This window comes from Giraffa tippelskirchi, chromosome 10 (genome assembly GCF_054371585.1).
Source record: "Giraffa tippelskirchi isolate mGirTip1 chromosome 10, T2T-mGirTip1v1.2.pri, whole genome shotgun sequence".
Lineage (NCBI taxonomy): Eukaryota > Metazoa > Chordata > Mammalia > Artiodactyla > Giraffidae > Giraffa > Giraffa tippelskirchi.
The window spans coordinates 56,895,687-56,918,887 of NC_137284.1; the positions used below are offsets into that span (position 1 = coordinate 56,895,687).

Consider the following 23,201-nt stretch of genomic DNA (forward strand, 5'->3'; position numbering starts at 1 on the left):
CGCTTCCGTCGTACCCGACTTTGTGCGACCCCATAGACAGCAGCCCACCAGGCTCCCCTGTCCCTGGGATTCTCTAGGCAAGAACACTGGAGTGGGTTGCCATTTCCTTCTCTAGTGCATGAAAGGGAAAAGTGAAAGTGAAGTCGCTCAGTCGTGTCGGACTCTTAGCGACCCCATGGACTGCAGCCTACCAGGCTCCTCCATCCATGACCCAAAAACTGGATAAATATTTTCTAAGGTGGTTAAGTGTATAATAAGTACTATGTGAGTTGAGAGTGTAATAAGTAAAACCAAGTGCAAAAGGAATTAAGTCTCCCAGGAGGAAAAAAGTTTTTTGAGAGGAAAAGCACTGATAGTGGCCCTTTCCTAAGCTCATTCATCATATGTTGTATTCTCCTGTCATGGGTATATATTATTCTTATCTCCTCTAAGAAACTATAAGATCATTGAGAGCTACTTGCAGTTCTCAACTAAATCTGCTACTGCTGCTGCTGCTAAGTCATTTCAGTCGTGTCTGACTCTGTGCGACCCCACAGACGGCAGCCCACTAGGCTCCCCCGTCCCTGGGATTCTCCAGGCAAGAACACCAGAGCGGGTTGCCATTTCCTTCTCCAATCATGAAAGTGAAAAGTGAACGTGAAGTCGCTCAGTCATGTCTGACTCTTCACGACCCCATGGACTGCAGCCTACCAAGCTCCTCCTTCCATGGGATTTTCCAGGCAAGAGTACTGGAGTGGGGTGCCATTGCCTTCTCCGCAACCAAATCTAGCAAGTCCCAAATGGTCAGTAATTGATTTAACTAGTTGTGATATCATACACATTCGCAACTGTAGGATTATTTTTATCCAGCTTTTTAAATCATACACTAATGGAAAGATTGTGGTGCTTTTAAACATTGAAGGGGCTTTCGTGTTACTGGGTGGCTGGCTTACTGCGCTTGTGCTGCTCAGTCCCTCAGTCATGTCTGACTCTCTGCACCTCCATGGACTGCAGACACCAGGCTCTCTGTCCATGGAATCAAGAATACTGGAGTGGGTTGCCATTTCCTACTCTTGTTTCCAAATGTAGCTAAGATTGGATTTTTAGTAACAAACCTTCTCCTTCCTGACTTTTGCTTAGACAAATATTTTCAATTAATGGGTTGGTTACTTCACTTTGTGAGGACCTACATCAGCTCTTTACAAAGCACCTTGTACTCTTAACTTGATAAAGCTCTAAGCCCAAAGACTGATATGTAGATTGAAAACGAAAGCCATGTAAATCCCTCCAGCATTTAAGCAAAGGTGAGGGGGAACCCAGGACACCAAGATCTGTAATTTTGACAATATGACTTTAATTTATCTTAAAAATAACATACTTCACTGTTAATAGTAATACTTAATACTGCATTGAGGCAAAGCAACGGGGCATAAAGATAAAACAACAAAACCTGTATTTCTTGTGGGCTTACCCTTTTTTTTTAAATTTGTATGTAAGTCACTTTCAATTTACTTCTTCAAAATAATTGCATAGCTAATTATCCTTGATATTTAATCACCCACAGAGCTTTAAGCATCTCTTTTTTTTTTTTAACAGTATCTATACCTAGAAAGGCTTCTGGAAAGTAACAACAACATAAAAAGCAGATGTTTTCAAATCCTCACTCCAATTTAACTTAGGGGATCCTTACACATCCTGATGCAATTTTGACTCAAGCAGCCTAACTTATAAGTTATGAAATTCCAAATGTTGGCATTTTAATCTGTACTTAAGAAGCTCTAAATAATTTATATTTATATTTCTTTCAAGTTTTATGTGCTTAGAGTCTAACATTCTCTCTTCAAAAGTCAACACAAAAACAGCATGCTTTTGTAAATAAGATGTGCATTCCAATAATAAGTATTTATTGGGTAATCCTTCAGTTTTTGTTTTACTATAACCATTACTGTGCTATCATTCACAAGTGTTTTCCTATTCTGCAGCTAGTGCTTGGGACAATGGAAAATGTAAATGTGATTTTCATCTGTTTGCTGAATATTTCCAACTGAACAAGGAATATTTTGTTCTTGATCTCAGCGCTGTTTATTTTTGTTGTTGCTGTTTCTTTTACCTTTTTTTTAAGTTAGGATAAAGCAAATAATCTTGGGAAAATTGATTCTGCTAGGTCATAATTTTTCTTTCTTAGTGAAATCTACAAACTGAGTACCTAATCCTCTAAGTCAGCCACTGGACTTCTGCTATACTATCTTCTGCTGGTATTCTAAAAACTCAAATATGGGGTGGGGGGGATTCTAGAAAGAATGGCATGATTCAAAGGGATTCAAATATAATGAACATTTGTCTGTGGCATTTTTATACTTCATTTGAGAAAGATAATTTTCTTACCACACCCTAAATGAAGCCAGTTTTCTACCACGATCTTAACTTCAAGCATATCACTCTCTGACCAGCTCACTCTGTCCCACACCCAACATGACACCTCTAGTCCATGGAACCTACCACCTCTTCACTGTCCCTGCCCCTCATGGACTCTCTTCTCTACTTACTCAGCTTCAACTCCAGAGCCGATCACTAAATCATTCCCGAGTGACACTCGACTCTCTTTTCCCACCCTTCCTTCTCTAAGTCACTTGGCAAAACCTCAGCCCTCATTAAATCCTACTCTACCTGCTCCACACAGCTGACTGATCTCACTTTAAATTATGACCAATAATCCTAAGTGGGCCTTCCATGCTGCCTGGTACTCACATAATTTCCCCCATTAAATCATTGTCCCACTCTCCTAAGCGCTGCATCATAATCTCTACCAGCTCCGTCTCCTTTCTCCACACTCTCAGCTGATGACCTTGCTTCCTATTTCAGTGAAGAAGTCATAGTGATTCTTTTTTTTCTTTTTTTAATTGAGTAATAATTACAATAATGTTGTATTGGTTTCTGCCATGCAACAATGCAAATCAGTCATAATGATTCTTTTAAAACAAATCAAATAGTGCTATCTCTGCTCATAACCCTCCAGTGCTTCCCCTTCTCCCTCACAGAAAACAGCCAAGTCCTTACAGTGACTCCCAAAGCCCTATATGATCTGGCCCCATTACCTCTCTGACTTCAGCCCCTATCTTCTCCACTCCATTACTATTCCCACCTTATCAGCCTCCTTGCTGTTCAGTTGACACAATCAAGCACTCTCCTACCCCAGGGCCATAACATTTGTTGTTTCTTCTGCCTAGAATGCTCTTCTCTCAAATATGTTTACATGGCTCACTCCTTTGCTTCCTTTGTCTTTGTTCTCAGTGAAGTCTTCTCTGACCATTTGATTTAGAGTGGAATTCCCTTTCTTCATCCTGGAACTCCCTTACCCCATTCATGTTTCATTTTTCTCCATACAACTTATTAGCATTTGCATACTATATGTTTTAATTATTTGTTTAGTTCTTTGTCTATATCCATTCACTAGAATGTAAGTTTGAGCCTATGGGCCAAGATGGTGGCCTATTTTGTGCACTGCTGAAACCCCAGCCCCTAGAACAGTACCTGGTACATTGTTGTTATTGTTCAGTCGCTAAGTCGCGTCCAATTCTTTGCAACCCCATGGCCAGGCTTCCTTGTCCTTCACCATCTCATACTGTTGTTGTTGTTCAGTCGCCCTATCGTGTCCGACTCTGTGACCCCACGGACTCCAGCACGACAGGCTTTCCTGTCTCTCACCATCTCCCAGAGTTTGCCCAAGTTCATATTCAATACATCAGTGATACCATCCAACTGTCTTATCCTCTGTCACTCCCTTCTCCTTCTGCCCTCAATCTTTCCCAGCATCAGGGGCTTTTCCAAAGGGTCAGTTGCTCACATCAGATGACCAAAATACTGGAGCTTCAACTTCAGCATCAGTCCTTCTAATGAGTATTCAGAGTTGATTTCGCTTAAGATTGACTGGTTTGATCTCCTTGCTGTCCATGGGACTTTCAGGAGTCTTCCCCAACACTAGAGTTTGTAGACATCAATTCTTTCGATGTGGTGCCTCCAGCACCATGGTTCAAAGGCACCATCTCATAGTGGGTACTTAATAAATATTTGTTGGAAAAATGAATGAGTAAATGAGTGAATGAATGGATGGAGCATCTTCACTAATGGAAGTTAAGTCTAAACCTCACTTATTGCTTGCTAGTCTATCCTCTATCTAACTGACTCTAAAGCTGTCAGGTTGTTGCCTCTGTAATCAGTAACAAAGAACACTTATATCCAAATTTATATTTGATTGGCAAAAAAGAAAAGTCAGAGAATCATGAAAATAATATTCACTGCCAGAGTAGAGTTGCTGTGACCAATGCTGTGTCCAGCAGGAGCATCTGTGAGCAGTCTCCTTTGCCCAGAAAAAAGGAGTAGCTGTAGTTCTTTCTCAGCAGTTATCTCAGAAACAATGACTTGTAACTCAAAGCTTCTTCTCTAATCATAAGACTCACAAAAATTATATTAGGCCCATGAGATTTGCATAAGACCTGTTCATATTAACTAATACTACTCATCTCACTACAAAAGTACGTTTTAAGTAACTAAAGGTTGCCTCCATGTCAAAAGTTATTGGCATGTCTAAGCAATGCAAAAAATTAATATTAACTTTTATTAATATTTTATCAATTAATATTAATTTTAATTAATATTTTATCAATATATTAAACCAAATTTTATTGTAGCACAAATCACTCAGAAGTGTTTTCTTATTATCTATTTTTAAAGACAGAATTAAATCATGTAGATGTATACCAATACATTACAATCTGGGGTGCTGAGTTAGAAATTTTAACTAAGTAGTGATTTTGGAATTTTTCTTAAGGAAAAAAAAAACAAGATCAATTTTCACCTTGCAGACTTTAGTAAGTAATATGAAAGTCATGTATATCACCTGCTTTATAAATCACTTTTTAAGTTCCCTCTCCCATCTCGGCACTCAGAACAACAATCCACCTGAGCACTGAAAAACTCCCCAAATTTAAACCTCAAATCTGTCTCTGAATGTTCGAAAGGATTTACTATAAAAATATCAGTTTGAGATTAAGTCAGTAAAATTAATCACTCATGACCACGAAGGAGGAAAATGGTGGAGGATGGAGTTGGAAAACACTACAGAATTTAATGCTGCTGAAGAGATGGGACTTGGGAGATTACTAGAGATTACACCAAAGCCAAATTCAAATACAACTTTTCTTCGTGTTCTTTTTTTGTGGTCTCTTTTTGTCATCAACAAAATTAACCACAAAATATCCACTAGAAAATTTTCATTGGGATGTATTAATTACATAAGCTAGTTTAAATCTATATAAAAGTTTTAAGACAAATTAGCTGACTTAAATGCCAACTACAGTGATAGGCTCAACTTATTTATTTGTTTTTGTAAAGCTATTTTGCAGTTGATAACCATAGATGTGAAAAACACCTCCCTGGTGGCTCAGCTGGAATAAAATCCACCTGCAATGCAGGAGACCTGGGTTCGACCACTGGGTTGGAAAGATCCCCTGGAGAAAGGAACAGCTACCCACTCCAGTATTCTGGCCTGGAGAATAGAGTCCATGGGGGTCACAAAGAATTGAACACAACTGAGCAACTTTCATTTCATTTTTACTTTCTGTACTAACCATTGTTTACTGATTCCAAAACGTGCAAAGCTCCGTAGGGGAGGCAGGGAGCGATGAGCTGAGAGAGGCAGCCTTCTGTCTCCTGGTAGCACTTGCAGATAGACCCACTCAGTTCAGTTGCCATCCGATATCACTTCCTGTTCTGTGAGTGCATGTCTTATCTCCCCCAAGACTGAGCCTAGAGCAGTGCTGGAAGTTTCCTACATCCTCTGCTGTCCATGTGTTCTTTAAGCTTAGCACCATGTCAGATTCACCATTCTAAATCTTACAAAACTAGTTTCATTGAAGTCATGGATGTATATCTTTCCTATTGAACAACAAGCCTTTAAAAGAATAAAACACCCAGTCTGGTTAATCTTTTATTCTCTAACACAGTACCTTGAACCTAGCTGTGTGTGTGTGTGTGTATAATATTTGATGCTGAATGAATGATTGAAAAATGAATAAATGAATACCAAATACTCTATGACCCCTTGATAAATGCCCTCAGGAAATACATAGCACAGTGACTTTGTGGTTCAAGTCCTCCTATCCCAGCTGCCTGCTTCAGAGATGGAGAAATCAGAAATATTGATCCCGCAGTAACTTCAGCATAGCTTGGACCAGTCCCAGCACAATTTACAGTAACTTGTAATATTCATGTCCTAGACCTAGTCCTTTTAAGCTGGTATGGTGAAAGTCAATTTCTCTAGCATTTTAACTCAAAGTGAAAGTGAAGTCGCTCAGTCGTGTCCGACTCTTTGCGACCCTGTGAACTGTAGCCTACCAGGCTCCTCGGTCCACGGGATTTTCCAAGCAAAAGTACTGGAGTGGGTTGCTATTTCCTTCTCCAGAGGATCTTCCTGGCCCAGGGATCAAACCCAGGTCTCCCACATTGTAGGCAGATGCTTTTTTTTAATAAAAACTAGTTAAAAACTAGTTTGGCCACTAGATGGCACTTGAATTAGCCAAGGCTCTGGCACCCCACTCCAGTACTCTTGCCTGGAAAATCCCATGGACATAGGAGCCTGGTGGGCTGCTGTCTATGGGGTCGCACAGAGTCGGACACGACTAAAGCAACTTAGCAGCAGCTAGTTTGGGAAGGGGCTATGTTCAGAAAGTCCTTTGGTAAATATATAAGCTGAAACCAGAAAACATTCATTTTTAAAAACAGATAAAAGACCCCAGAAAACTTAAATTCTAACTAAATTTATAACATGCCTTACAGTACCTGTTACAGACCACCACAATAAAGTGAGTCACACAGAATTTATTTCCCAGTGTATATGAAAGATATACTGTAGTCTATTAAGGGTGTAATAGTATCATGTCTAAAAGAGTAATGTACACACCTTAATTTAAAATAATTTATTGCTTAAAAATGCTAACTATCATGTGAAACTTCAGTGAGTCATATCTTCTTCCTGGTGGAGGGGTCTTGCCTGGATGTTGATGGCTACTTACTGATCAGGGTGGTGGTTGCTAAAGGTTGGGGTGACTCTGGAAATTTCTTAAAATAAGATTCTTCCTTTCATGAATGATTTTCCTCTGCAGCATGTGACGCTGTTTGACAGCACTTTACCCACAACAGGACTTCTTTCAAAATTGGAGTCAATCCGCTTCAGCCCTGCTGCCACTTTATCAACTAAGTTTATATAATATTCCAAAGCTTTTCTTGTTATTTCAACAGTTTTCACAGTATCATCACCAGTAGATTCCATTTCAAGAAGCCACCTGCTTTACACATTCATAATAAGCAACTTCTCATACATTAAAGTTTTATTATGAGATTACAGCAATTCAGTCATATCTTCAGGCTTCACTTTAAATTTTAGTTCTCTTTCTATTTCCACCACATCTGCAGTTTCTTCCTCCACCGAAGTCTTGAACCCACCCCTCCCCAAAGTCATCCATGAGGGTTGGATTCAACTTCTTGCAAGCAACCGTTAATGTTGAAATTTTACCTCTTCCCATGAATCACAAAGCTTCTTAATGACATCTAGAATAATGAATCATTTCCAGAAGGTTTTTGATTTACTTTGCCCAGATCCATTAGAGGAATCACTCTCTATGGCAGCTATAACCTTATGAGATGTGTTTCTTCATAAAAAGACTGCTGAAATTACTCCTTGACCCATGGGCTGGAGAATGGATGTTGTGTTAGCAGGCAAGAAAACAACATTAATCTCCTGTGCATCTCCATCAGAGCTCATGGGAGACAACGTGCATTGTCAATGAGCAGTGATATTTTGAAAGGAATCTTTTTTCCTAAGCATTTTTGTCTCAACAGTGGGCTTAAAATATTCAGTAAATCATGTTGTAAACAGATGCACTGTCAACTAAGCTTCACTGTTGCATTTACAAGAGCACAGGCAGAGTAGATAGAGCATAATCCTGAAGAGCCATAGGATCTTTGGAATGAGAAATGAGCTTCAACTTCAAGTCATTACCTGCATGATCCCCTAAACAAGAGTCAGCCTATCCTTTGAAGCTCTGGTGTCAGACATTGACTTCTCCTCTCTAACTATGTAAGTCCTAGAATGCATTTCTTCCAATAGAAGGCTGTTCCATCTACATTGAATATCTGTTGTTTAGCGCAGTCACCTTCATTAATTATCTCAGCTAGATCTTCTAAATAACTTGCTACATCTTCTACATCAGCTCTTGCTGCTTCACTTTGTATTTTTATGTTATGGAGATGGCTTTTTTCCTTAAACCTTATGAACCAACACTTGCTAACTTCTAACTTTTTTTCTGCAGCTTCCTCACCTCTTTCAGCCTTCATAGAACTGAGAGTTAGGGCCTTGCTCTGGATTAGGCTTTAGCTTAAGGGAAAGTTGTGCCTGGTTTGATCTGCTATCCAGAACATTAAAACTTTCTCCATATCAACAATAAGGCTGTTTTACTTTCTTATCCTTTGTGTGTTCACTGGAGTAGCAAATTTAATTGCTTTCAAGAACATTTCCTTCACATTAACAGCTTGGCTGTTTGACACAAGAGATCTAGTTTTCAGTCTATCTCAGTTTTCCATATGCCTTCCTCACTAAGTTTAATCATTTCTAGCTTTTGACTTAAAGTGAGAGACATGTGACTCCTTTCACTTGCACACTTAGAAGCCATTGTAACATTATTAATTGGCCTAATTTAAATATTATTGTGTCTCAGGGAATAGGGAGGCTCAGGGAGAGAGAAAGAGAAAAGGAATCAGCTGGTCAATGGAGAAGTAAGAACACACATTTATCAATTAAGGCAATTCATTGCCTAATATGGGCATGGTTCATGGCACCCAAGAACAACTACAATAGAACATCAAAGATCACTGATCACAGATCACTATAACAAATACAATAATGGTGAAAAACTTTGAAATACTGAAATCTTACCAAAACGAGACATCGAAACATGAAGTGAACAAATGCTGTTGGAAAAACAACACTGATAGACTTGCACAATGCAGGGTTGCCACAAACCTTCATTTTGTTAAAAAACAAAATAACTTCCAAGTGCAATAAAGTGAAGAGCAACAGAACAATGTATGCCTGTATTTGACAACTCTCACTATAGGAGAGGAAGAAAGCACACAAGTGATAATGGCAAGCCTTTGGGTGCCCAAAGGACCGCAGCAAGAATAACCTACATGTCAGGAAAAGACCCTGATGCTGGGAAAGATTGAAGGCAGGAAGAGAAGATGACAGAGGATGAGACGGTTGGATGACATCACTAATTCAATGGTCATGAACTTGGGCAAACTCTGAGAGATAGTGAGGGACAGGAAGGCCTGGCGCACTGCAGTCCATGGGGTCACAAAGAGTCAGATATGACTGAGTGACTGAACAACTGAACAACAGGAAACCCAGACTCAAACTCCCCTTGAAAGTCTCCCCTCAGGTGCAGAGACTGCTGAGATGGAATGGAGCCTCCCAAGACTACAGACAAGCCTTGGGCTGAGGCAGGCAAGACTACAGAAACAAAATAGAACAGAGTAGAAAACAGTACAGAAAATACCAGAGTGCACCATATATAGTAAAAGTAATTATTGTATCCTTAACAACACGTACGAAATTTTCACATTGGTATATATGTGCTGGTATCATATCATCATGTAAAATACATTTCTTATTGAAGTGCCGTCAAACGCAAAGGTAGCTGCCCTCAGTGACTGTAAGAGATAAATATAAGTTGGGAAATATTAATATCTATAGTATGTGAGTCTCTCTATCTAAGCATTTCCTACTCCCTAGTATATATCTTTGATATGCATAATCTAGAATAGTCTGGCTGTATTCTTTTCTTTCTTGATAAAGTATCAGACCACAGTTCTCAGATGCTTTGCAGCTCCATAGGATTTTGTGACTAATTCTCACTGGTGGAATGTAGGGAAGGAAATGACGTGCATCACCTCCAGTGAGATAGGATTTTGTGACTAATTCTCACTGGTGGAATGTAGGGAAGGAAATGACGTGCATCACCTCCAGTGAGATAATTAAGAGCATCGGCAGAGACTTCCCTAATGATCCAGTAGCTGAGACTCTGCACTCCCAAGGAGTGGGCCTGGGTTTAACCCCTGGTCAGGGAACCAGATCCCACATCTCGCAACTAAAGATACTGAGTGTCGCAACTAAAGATACTGAGTGCCGCAACTAAAATCTGGTGCAGTCAAATTAATTAATTACAAAAAAAGAGCCTGAGGAACTTCTCCACACTCTCTCCCCACTTGGTTACAAGGCTGAAAGACCTTAGAAGATATCAGAACAATCCGCCAAAAAAGGCTTGGATTCCTGCATGATGCAAAGCTCCAATCTACCCCTGACAAACTGCATTGGCTGTGCTGCTGCTGCTGCTAAGTCGCTTCAGCCATGTCCAACTCTGTGCGACCCCATAGACGGCAGCCCATCAGGCTCCGCCGTCCCTGGGATTCTCCAGGCAAGAATACTAGACTGGGCTGCCATGTCCTTCTCCAGGGGATCTTTCCAACCCAGGAATGGAACAAGGGTCTCCTGCATTGCAGGAGGAATCTTTACCAGCTGAGCCTCCAGGGAAGCCCAAACTCACCATGCTCCACTACCATTTCTTGACCATTAGTTTAGTTCCCAGAAGTATTACTAGACTATTTTTAGTGAAATTTGGGGACAAAGACCTAAATTTTCATTCCCTACTTCACTTCAATCTTCTGTGAGTGTTTTAGCAAATCACTTCTATTTCCTTTTCACATTCCTCATCTATACTATAGGACTAACATTTGCCAATAACCTTAAGAGTGAGTAAAAAAAAAATCATATATTGAGGTTCTAGGAAATAAATCACTGAATATAAGTGCAAAATGTAATTATCGTGAAAGTTTTCCCTGTTGCAGTATTGGTAAAGCACATATTTCAAACATAAATGTTGAAAAAGATCGTTCTCGTGATTAATATTATTAATAAATATTTATTGAAATGCCTATTGGGTATTTGGCAAAGTACTAGTCGGTGATCTAGTGATTTGATCAGACATCAAATCTTAAGTTGATTCACATTGCAAAGAAATATATATTCTAAATTAGAATTTCAGGAATTGGAGACTGACTGGGTTCTCCTCTGGGAAAAAAAATAATTCAAACACATGGAAAGCTGACTGGGTGCCTAAGAGCTAAACACAAATCTCAATGGCTGAGCTAAACCACTTTCTCAGATGTCAATCCTACAAACATCACTTTCAGATTTCTTCTATAAAGAGGTACAACCGCAATCCCCAGGAGACCTGAAGGAGCACCTCCTTTGAAGTCTAGGACTTCCTTCTCCAAAGTCTATGAACCACGTCAGCTCTTCTCCACAGCCCTCTAAGCAGAGGGTGGCCCAAAGGAATCACCATTTTAATAAAACCAAAAGCCTTCCCACAGAGTATCCTCTACTTAGAATTCCAGACTTGGCTTCTTAGATTAGGGATTCTTTTTAACCAATTTGTAGAGCTTTAGTCAAGACAGGAAACAACATGTTGCAGAGTAATTAAGCCAAAAACTCTGTGTCAAAGGTTCAAAAGCCCATTCTACCTTTGACTCACCCTAGTATCTATGAAGGTGACTTCACTTCTCTGGAACTCTTTTTTCCCATCTAGAAAATGGAAAGATGAATGCTAACCTGCTTTGATCGGAGGATGGTTACATGAGGGAAAAATGCATTTGTAAAGGTCTTTGGAAAATACAAAGAACTATAGAAAGGTTAGATAATACAGGTTTTGTCTAAGCAAGACTGGAATGGCTACTTCTCTTCATAACTCTGTTGAACTCACCTTTCTTTTCAGTCTACAAAAGAAGGAACCTTGTATTTCCTCCCTAAGGAAGTTTTTTTTTAAACAGTTTTTAAATGTCTTTTATATTCATGTTTTGAGTTCTCTGGGAATAGACTTTTTTCCTCCAGCATTATATATCCAACCAAGATAATGAGGAATTCAGAAGAACCACCTGCTTATGAAAACATTCATAGGCTGGCCTGATGCCCAACAAAGATGAGTCCAATCCATAAGCAACTAGAGAAACCTTCCTCTTTCTACACAAACAGCTGGGTCTCTCATCTTGTAGCACAGGCTTAAGGCCTAACAATACTTTATCACATTCTCATGGAAGAGGAATACCTCTCCAAAGGGATCTGAATTTTGAATAGGCTGAATTTCTCCCCAACTTAGGAGCTTCTCCATTTCTGGTTTATTTTCTAAAAATAATTCATTTACTTCTATTTTACAGTTTACCAAGCCCTGGTGGCTCAGACAGTAAAGAATCTCCCTGCAATACAGGAGACACAGATTCGATCCCTGGGTGGGGAAGATCCCCTGGAGAAGAGAATGTCAACCCAGTATTCTTGCCTGGGAAATTTCATGGACAGAAGAGCCTTGTGGGCTACAGTCCATGTGGTCGCAGAGTCGGACACAACTGAGTGACTAACATTTCCACACTTTCACTTTTGTGTATATTTTAGCATATGTACAACCAAAGTATATGGTAGAGGAGTACTACTTTAATGAATTCACACATATGTATGAAATGATCTGTCTACCCAAGTAATGAACGGACAGCCTCAGGACCAAAGAGATAACAAAAGAGATAAATGTTCTACCCTACCCCCAAATTTTAAAGCCATTGTATTTTGTGTTTCTGATGGCAAAGAAAAGAGAAACAATTGAGATATTTTTAACGTCTTACTTCACTCATCTTGAAACAAGCTAAATCATGAAATAGAAAAATAAGACATAATTTTGAGTTCTAGAAAGAGATAAACCCCTTAACCCATCCAGAAATACTAGACAAATGATTGACAGCAATTATTTTTCACATGGGAGCACCTCTTTAAAAAAGAAAAGAAAAAAAAACACTACATGTATGGCCACATGTTACAGTTAGACAGAATCTTAGAATTCCTAGTTTCCACATACATTATTTAATTGAACTTCACAACAACCCTGTGGTGTAAGCAGACAAACTGTTAGTATTCCCATTTTCCAGATGAGCAAACTGAAATTCAGAGGAGCCGAAGGGCAAGGCCTTGTGTGCTTAGTGATAAGTGATAGAGCTAGAAGTCAAACCTAGGACTAGACTTTTTATACTGAACAGTGCTGCTTGCCTTGGTTATTTTAGGTAGAGTAGAAAATAAGACTGAAAAGGCAAGCAGGGACCAGATCATGGAGGGTCTTGAATGCCAGACAATGCCAAATCACTCAAGGATCACTGTTGTTTTGGGCTGAGGTGGGGGTGTCTTTTTTTGGTTTGTGTTTTAAATCAGAGGTGAGGTACAAGAAGAGTAATCTGGCAGATGTATACATAATAGATTAAAGGCAAGAGAGTGCATCATTTTGGGTGCACTCAGGAGACAGAAACCACACAGTAATCTGCAGAAGCTTAGCTTTAGAAAACTATTTAACTGTGATAGAGGAAGGCACATGCCTTGAACAGTAAACAAGGAAGAAGAAATTTGGGTGGATGGATGGCCTCCTCCTCAAGGTGTGTGTAAAGATCCCATTGAAGAAGCTACGGTTGCAGCCCACTGCATAGTGATGTTTCCTGGTCTGATGGCAAGAGTTGGTCCACAGTAACAGGAGAGCAAGAGATGACCCTCTAGGGAGTCGGCGAACAGAAGCTTTTGAGTGAACACACAGAAGGAATCGGAGCACTACTACTAGTATGAAGCCTGGAGCACATGGTGTCCATGGCAGGACCATTACAGGGAACCTTCTGAGCGCAAGCAAGCAAGGTTGGTGGGCACACACGAAGAAGAAATCAGGGTGCCACTTTCCAGCATGCTGCTGCTGCTGCTAAGTCGCTTCAGTCGTGTCCGACTCTGTGCGACCCCATAGACGGCCTCCCACCAGGCTCCCCATCCCTGGGATTCTCCAGGCAAGAATACTGGAGTGGGTTGCCATTTCCTTCTCCAATGCATGAAAGTGAAAAGTGAAAGTGAAGTTGCTCAGTCGTATCCGACTCTTCACGACCCCATGGACTACAGCCCACCAGGCTCCTCCGTCCATGGGATTTTCCAGGCAAGAGTACTGGAGTGGGGTGCCATCGCCTTCTTCCAGCATGAGACTTGGGGTATACCAATGTCACCCTGGGAGGGCTGAAGCAAGGTTTAGGACAGATCTGTGAAGTCACCAATGGATTGCCCATTCTGGGGCACATCTCAGGTAGAGCATCAGTAGATGCCCCCCACTATACACACAGACACACAGACACAGACACACACACACACACACACACATATACACACACACACACCACTCACAGACCCCAAAGCAGGAGCAAGGAAAAGCAAAATGTAGCAGATGAAACAGGGAGAGAAGCCCTCACCTTCAGGCAGTGTCCCTCCAGCAACCTCTATTGACAAAGCTTAACACTGTGCTCGCTGTGACAGAGAAATGCTTAGAGTCCAGTCCGTTATCCCAGACAGGTATGTGGAGCTGAAAGTCATAAATTGATGACTGGGACACATAGCCTGGAAGTCCTCCTCCCCTCCCAGAGTAACAAGAGAAACTGCCACTGATTGGAACGATGATTTAGTAAGCGCCTACAGCCATTTTCCAGGCTGAGTTCTTGTAACTGTGATCTTCAATTCGTTAAAAATACTCTCCTACTTATCACTCTAAAGTAAAATTCTAGCTTTTCAAAAGCTTTCTTTTTCTTCCATTTTTGGGAAAAGGCAACTAGAAAAAAGGAAAGGGAAAGATGGCATCTGGGGGGGGTGTAGACATTCATTTCAGCATCCTGCCACGAACAACTAAAGCTGACCATGGCAATAAGATCAATTTGAAAACAACTGGTATTTCAGTTAAAAACTTCTCTATCCATCACTGACAGATCCTCTTGCCCACTTGACAAACACTTCTTGCTTAAAGAGGGGGATCAAAAACCTTTTCCCATTGATCTCTTCAAGCTAGTCACACCCATTCAGGCATGAAAAAGACCAAAGGGAAAGGGGGAATTAAGGTGGATAGTATTTATTAAACAAACATTACAAAAAGTATGTTCTTGCTCAGAGGTTTGTAAATAAGGGAATATCTAGTACAAGCTTCTCCACCCATAATGCATATAAGTGGATTTCTGTAAGTTCTTTAATGTTTAGTGCTTTTAAAGTCTCTAATGAAGGAGGAAAGCCCAAGCAGGGGAAAAAACAAAACAAAATAATAGAAAACTCTGAGTTCTTCCATCTGTATTGAAAATGTTAACAACAACAAAAAAAAAGTGCTGCCTTTTTTACAAGATATCAAACGTTAACTTTTCTTTTTAATTGTGTAACAGTGATTCATCTTTTACTGTAAGAGCACCTCGCAAATATTCCACATGTATTAACTAAGAATAAAAATCATATTCTTCAATGACATAATTCCATTTGATATTGTTGATTATTCACCTCTTCTAGTGGCTTCCATAAAATAATACTCTTCTAATTTTCCTCCTACCTCTCCACAGAGCATAAGAATTTCTCAGGGTTTTGCTATAGGCCTCTTCTTTCCTCATCCTACTCATCAGTGATCAGTTGAATTGCATGGTTTCAACTACTACCTGCATGGAACTGACATGTTTCTGCAGCCTAGACCTGTTTTCTAAGCAACAGACTGATATATCCAACTGTCTCTAAACACAATATGAATGCCTCTCAGGCACCTCAAAAGCAGCATGTATAAAACTAAAGTCATCACTTTGCCCATAAGCTTTTCTTGCTCCTTTACTCTTTCTCTGTGAAGGGTACCACCGTACACCCGGTTACCCAAACCAGAAACTTAGAAGCTGTTCTCAATTCCTCCTGCCTTATCAATTCCCACAAGAAATTCTACTTCCCAAATATTTCTGAAATCCACTCATCTCTCTCTATTTCCTCCAGTAACTCCCCTAACTCACAGCACTATCATCTGACGCCCTCTTGGTAAAGATCTTTCCATTCAACCCATTCTCCACACAGCAGCCACAGACATACATTAGAAATCACATCACATGATTTGTTGCTGTTGTTCAGTCATTAAGTCATGCATGACTCCTTGCAATCCCATGGACTGCAGCACGCCAGGATTCCCTGGTCCTTCACTATTTCCCAGAGTTTGCTCAAACTCATGTCCACTGAGTTAGTGATGCCATCCAACCATCTCATCCTCTGCTGCCCTCTTCTCCTTTTGCTTTCAATCCTTCACAGCACCAGGGTCTTTTCCAATGAATCAGCTCTTAACATCACATGATAAAAAGGGCTTAAAACCTGTCAGTCACTCTTAGGATGAAGTCTAAACTTAACATGACTTTAAAAATCCTTATCTTGCCCAGTCTACCTCTCCACACTCATCTTTTTAAATTTTTTTTAAATTGCCATATAGCATTCCATTACATAATTGCACCAGTTTGCTTATCCATTCACTTGTTTTTTCCAAAATGCTTGTTTCCAGTTTGGAGTTATTAGAAATAAAGCTGCTACTAATATTTACCTACAAGCCTTTGTCTGGACATTTATTTTCATTTTCCCAAGGCAAAGACCTCCAAGGAGGCTTTCTGGATCTTACAATAAGTATATGTTTAACTTTATAAGAAACTGTCAAGTTGCTTTCCAAAGTGGTTTTTCATTTTGCATTTTCACCAGTATATGACAGTCCTAGTTGTTCTATCTTCTTGTCAACACTTTGAATCATCAGTCATTTAAATTTTAGCCTCTTAAGCAGGTGTACAGTGGTTTCACGTGGTTTTGAAATTCTACTGCCACTTTGAAATTCTAGTGGTTTTGATTTGCATTTCTCTAATGACTGAGGATGTTGAGTGTCTTTTCACATATTTCCTTGCCATTTATATATCTTCTTTAGTAAAGCACCTATTGATTTCTTTTGCCCATTTTGCATTGGGTTCTTTGACATCTTATTAATGAGTTGTAAGTTTCTCTATATATTCTGATTCAAGTCCTTTATTAAATATGTTTTGAAAATATTTTTTCCCAGTCCAAGGCTTTCCTTTTCATTTTTTTAATGGTCTTTTGAAAAGCAAGATTTCAATTTTGATATGGTCCAATTTATCCATTTTTCTTTTATATCACAGTCTATTCCCCCAGACACTGACTGAGGGCCAGTAACAATGCATTTTCAAGTAGGACACTTAGGACATTACCAATTGCATATCCCCTATGAGTATCCCTTATGAGTAAAAGTAACAGTATTATCCCATTGTCCCACAGACTTCTACTGCCTTTTATTTATCAGAGCAAACCCCTTAGACAACAGTCCAGATTGGACCTGAGTCAATTACTCTCTTTTGGATACTGTATTTTGACTTGTGGCCACAAGTTTTGGGTTTTCAAGCCTGACCTTCAGCTCTGACCATGTCCAGAAACAGGTTAGTCCCCTACCCCAGTATGTCTCTTTCCAAGTTACTGAATAATTCAACAGATATCTGAGTCTCTAATATGTGTCAGACACTATGTTAGTCATTAGGAATTCTGAATCTGGGCAGAAGGAGATTTTGAGTTTGATTTTGGAGTTTGTTCTTGATGGAAATGGTAGCAACGTTCCACAGCAGTTGGAAATGTAGATCTGGAACTTGAGAAATAGAGTATATGGGCGTGCCAAGAGAGTGGGGCGGGGGGGGGGAAGCTAAGTCTTGGTTAATAACCAAACTAAAAAATATAGAAAAGATAGCGCAATTTTAGAAAAGGAGAAAAAAGAGGAGGAGAAAAAAGAGGAAGGAGAAAGAAAAGAAACAAAGGAAGTACAAGTATATAAAAGAAGATCCAGGACAACGCAGTGTCATAAAATACATTGGAGCAGAGAATTTCAAGGGATGAGAAGAGGGAATTCAACAATGTCAAAAGCTGGGGATGCAGGGCATTAAACAATGTCAGCAACTGTAACAACATGAAAGAAAATAAGAAATGAAAAATCATATCTGGAGATAAGTGAATGAGAATGAACAAACATTTTAAGACTGATCCAAAAGCAAAGTATAGTAAAAATAATGGTTTTAATTTACAATTTTGAAACATTTAACAAAGTTTGCAAAACATCTGTCAGGCCAAGTGTCAACACAGTGAAGCAGATGGAAAAGAAAGTGACCAGAAGTTAGCCAGCCAGCCAGTTTGGGGGCCTCAAGAAGAAAGGCATTGTAGCAGGGAAAAAAAACACCAGTTTTCTGAAATTATCACTATTGCTTATGAAAAACACAACACTTCTTAAAAGTTAGAAAACATTTTCAATATGCTTCATTTTGCAGATTTGGAAACAGTACCCGAGAGAGGATCCAGTTTGAAGGAAAAAGAGCCAAAAAAGGAGGAAAAAAAAAAAAATTGGATTGCTTAAGCAGCCAAGATCTTTCTTTGATGGCACTCAATGGGTGTTCTCTGAATTTACAATAAGGGGCTTCTAATTGATAAAGCTTTGATAGCACAAAAGGTCACCGTGGATTACTCAGCCCTGCTTTGCAACATACCGTGATCTTCACAAACACAAGCAATTAACTGGGATAAATGATGGCATGAGTCACCCCTTTCAAACACAGGACAACATCCTGAAGCTCCTTACTTGCAGTAAACAGGGTAGGAACTGGCCTTTGTTGTAAACACTTTTCATTCCATAGTTCAATTCACCTCTGAAGCTTGCCTGCTATTTTTTCCCATTTAACACAAATAACTTTACATGGGATCTAAGTCTATTTCTCCAGCTGATAAGAAACCATATTTTTAAATAAAATCTCTGTATCATAAGCAATGTAAGTAAGAACCTGCCTTTTTTTTTTTTTTTTTTTTGGCTGCACCAGATCTTAGTGGCAGCATGCAGGATTTTACAGTTGTGGTCTGTGGATCCAGTTTCCCAACCAGGGATCGAACTCAGGGTCCCTGCATTGAGAATGTGGAGTCTTAGCCACTGAACCATCAGGGAAGTCCCTGAACCTGCCATTTTAAAAAAATCTCTTTAATTAAATTATACCTTCTTATAACCAAGAATGCTTTATTGTCCTAATGATTTATTATTTTAATTCAGTCCAACTGGCGAGAAAGGATTAGGTACCATTCTGTTGTAACATGTCACATTCCCATTCCAATTTTGTTTGCAATAAATGTGCTACAGTTCTTCCACTGGCAGTCAAGGAAACTTCATACAAAAGCAGCATTTACTTGCAGTTACAACAGAGCCAAGCAATACATACACTATTTGACAGTCTGGAATATCTGTTTTCCAGCATTCATCTGGAGCTGTTATTGGAACCATTAAAATTATTTTTTTACAGTTTTTAAAGGCCCAAGGCACATTAATTTGTCCTGATGGATGGTAAAATACATTCATGTAAAAGAAAAACAAGTATTACATAAAACATGACTGAAATGGTCAACCACCTCTCTTTATGTTTCTTTCGACTCCATGTATTTAATTCATTCTCCATGGAAAATGGCAACCAATAAAAAAATAAAACTCCCATTTTTATTTACTTTTTACTGAGTGATATTCACACTCGTTATCACAATGAGAAATGCCATTTTTGATCCAAAATAAGACTGAAACTTTTACTTTCACACAAAAGTAAACACAGATGGTCTGATAATGGTAGAGAAATTTGTACAAACTGCCTCGTTTAAAAGGCCCATCTAATGCCATATTTCATTAAGTATGGCCTGTCCTAAATCAGACAAGCTCTCTGACAAGGAGCCAATCTTTATCTTTATTTAAAATCAGGGTGTGTGGCTTATCTGTCAGTATAAAAGACCTTACCTTCTTTGCACAGGGGCAGACATTAAAGCTGGGGAGCAGGATGGGCCTTTTAACCTAGTCAGGCCAATCCAACTTACAGACTGTATCCAAAGGTTCTTTTGCCGGTTGTTTTACCTAAGAGACAATGTTATATTCACTGGTCAGGTCTCTTAGGAATCCTGTATAACCCACGACATAGCTGTGCTAATAGTTTAATAGTACCAGATGCACCTGTGCTAAATAATACCATAGAACTGTGCAGAGAGTTTTTACGAGAAATTTCACTGGGACGTCCCTGGTAGCACAGTCTAAGTAGGAACCTGCCTGCTAATGCAGGGGACATGAGTTCGATCCCTGGTCTGGGAAGATCCCACATGCAGCAGAGCAGCTAAGTCTGAGTACCACAACTACTGAACCTGTGCTCCGCAACAAGAGAAGTGACTGCAATGAGAAGCCCTACAAGGCGAGAAAGAGTAGCCCCTGCTCGCCACAACTAGAGAAGGCCTATGCAAAAGCAAGGATGACCCAGTGAAGCCAAACATAAATAAATAAATAACAAAATTTTAAAAAAAGAAAATTCATTGAGAGCTCCAAGTTTTTATGCCTGTGACACAGCTTCCCAGTAACACCCTCTTGAGTTCTTCTGGCAGACTCCCTCCCTGTTGAGCAATGGGAGTTGGATTTCCTTGCCCTGAATACAAGAGACCAATGTTGGCTGGGAAAGACTGAGGGCAGGAGGAGAAGGGGCAACAGAGGATGAGATGGTTGGATAGCATCACTGACTCAATGGACATGAGTTTGAGCAAACTCCAGGAGATAGTGAAGGACAGGGAAGCCTAGCATGCTGCAGTCCGTGGGGTAGCAAAGAGTCGGACACAACTTAGTGACTGAACAACAACAACGCTGTCCACTATTATTTGGAGCCACCATAGTAGAAGGATCACATATGGTAGGTGAAGACAGAGACTGGGATCAAGGGGTGAAGGTGAAGGATAGTGTCTAATAGATTAAGGCTAGACAGAAGTCTCTTGCCAGCATACACTTCAGGCTACACTCCTGATCTAACTTGTGAACCATCATGCTTTTCTTTCTGAGAATTATTCTGTCTGATTCACCTTCAATTGCTACTACCTGTTGCTTCTATCAAGGTTTCTCTCTTCTACCTAAGTCTACTGCACCGCAAAATAGCAGTCTCAGCTTTTCTCCTTTGTTCCTGTGTGTCCTTTTGAAGGTTCCTAAAGATGGTTATAGCTGTTAACAAAGGAAGTCAGGAAATAAAAGAGCTCTCCTGAATTTACTTTCCACATCTGTTTTGTTGTTGTTAACTTAGACTAACCTGACAAAGACAAAAGTACACCTGGATGATAACAGTAGATCTGGGGACAAAACAAGGTATGAATTTCTTCTACAATATTCAAGAGCAAGCTAGATTACAATAAATGGATATGTTCTATGTAGGAAAAAAATCTAGCTTAGCCTCCTAGCAGTCAGAGGTATCAAGATATTCCAATTCACATTTGAGAGACTGCCTTCACCCCCTCAACACCCCCAGTGCAACACAGAGGACAGGATAAATCTCTTTTTCTGACCCTCACCTCATGATGGTCACACATGATGTTGAACGCTCAAGCCCACCAGTCCAAAGACAGGCCACACCATTCACTGTGTCAGGGATCTATTAAGTCAACTTCCAAGACAATTATAAGTGCTCCCTGTCCATAGTATCAACAAGTCCCACCTCAACTTCCCATCAGAAGATCTCATTTCAAGTGTAAATTATACAGGTTCCATCTACTCATAAAGCTGTCACCTAGATTGGCACCCTACCCCAGTCTCTAAAAGCTAATCCCACTCTTGCCAGTTCTGTACCCCTAGTTCTTCTCAGCAAACACTCAGACTTCATGTTCCCATTGCTACTCTCCTCCTATGTCTGTATTCCCAAAACAAAAACTTGGGTGGTGGGGTTTTATTCTAGGTATCAAGAAACTCCTTTTTTATCCATGTTCTTCTTTTCAGACCTTCTATAATACGGGCTGTTTATAACATCCTGAAGCTAGGAAGCCCAGAATCAGTACATACAAACTTCTGGGGATTGTGGAAAAAATTTTAAATTATGTCAGTGTATTAAGCTGCCAAATACATTTCAGAGGAACTCCAAGACTCAGGTTTTTCTGTGGGGTTTTTTTTTAGGATAAGTTAGCTATAAACAAGACAGAGACATAAGTGATACAGTGAGAAGGTCTAACATCAATATAACTGGAATCCGAGAGCAGAAGGAGAGAAAGAATAGGGCAGAAAAAAAGTCTGAAGAGAAAATGTCTGATTATTTTCCAAGACTGAAAAATACATCAAGATATAGAATTAAGAATGCCATAAATTCTAGGCAGGATAAGAAAAATATGAATACACTTAGGCACATCAAGCAGAAATCACTAATCTTTTAGGTATGATGGTTTTGTGATGATTCAATAGATAAACTGAATGCAGTCTCAAAACCTACAGACTGATCTCTGTTCATTTCCAAGGCAAACCACTCAGTATCACGGTAATCCAACTCTATGCCCCAACCAGTAATGCTGAAGAAGTTGAAGTTGAACGGTTCTGTGAAGACCTACAAGACCTTCCAGGACTAATATCCAAAAAAATGTCCTTTTCATTATAGGGGACTGGAATGCAAAAGTAGGAAGTCAAGAAACACCTGGAGTAACAGGGAAACTTGGCCTTGGAGTACAGAATGAAGCAGGGCAAAGGCTAATAGAGTTTTGCCAAGAGAATGCACTGGTCATAGCAAACACCCTCTTCCAACAACACAAGAGAAGACTCTACACATGGACATCACCAGACGGCCAACACCGAAATCAGATTAATTATATTCTTTGCAGCCAAAGATGGAGAAGCTCTATACAGTCAGCAAAAACAAGACCAGGAGCTGACTGTGGCGCAGATCATGAACTCCTTTATTGCCAAATTCAGAATTAAATTGAAGAAGTAGGGAAAACCACTAGACCATTCAGTTCAGTTCAGTTCAGTCGCTCAATCGTGTCTGACTCTGCGACCCCATGAATTGAAGCACGCCAGGCCTCCCTGTCCATCACCAACTCCCGGAGTTTACCCAAACCAATGTTCATCGAGTCAGTGATGCCATCCAACCATCTCATCCTCTGTCGTCCCCTTCTCCTCCTGCCCCCAATCCTACCCAGCATTAGGGTCTTTTCCAATGAGTCAACTCTTCGCATGAGGTGGCCAAAGTATTGGAGTTTCAGCTCCAACATCAGTCCTTCCAATAAACACCCAGGATTGATCTCCTTTAGGATGGATTGATTGGATCTCCCTGCAGTCCAAGGGACTCTCAACAGTCTTCTCCAACACCACAGTTCAAAAGCATCAATTCTGCAGTGCTCAGCTTTCTTCACCATCCAACTCTCACACCCATACATGACCACTGGA

At 40.0% G+C, this 23,201-nt stretch overlaps 1 long non-coding RNA gene across 1 annotated transcript; it reads left to right on the plus strand.

Annotated features, from left to right (window-relative positions):
* The first annotated feature begins 1,564 nt into the window (after positions 1-1,564).
* LOC145522608 (uncharacterized) lies at positions 1,565-22,232 on the plus strand. The gene is made up of 2 exons (XR_014066059.1): positions 1,565-3,695; positions 16,140-22,232. It is a non-coding gene; the product is annotated as an uncharacterized LOC145522608 (long non-coding RNA).
* The last annotated feature ends 969 nt before the right edge of the window (positions 22,233-23,201 follow it).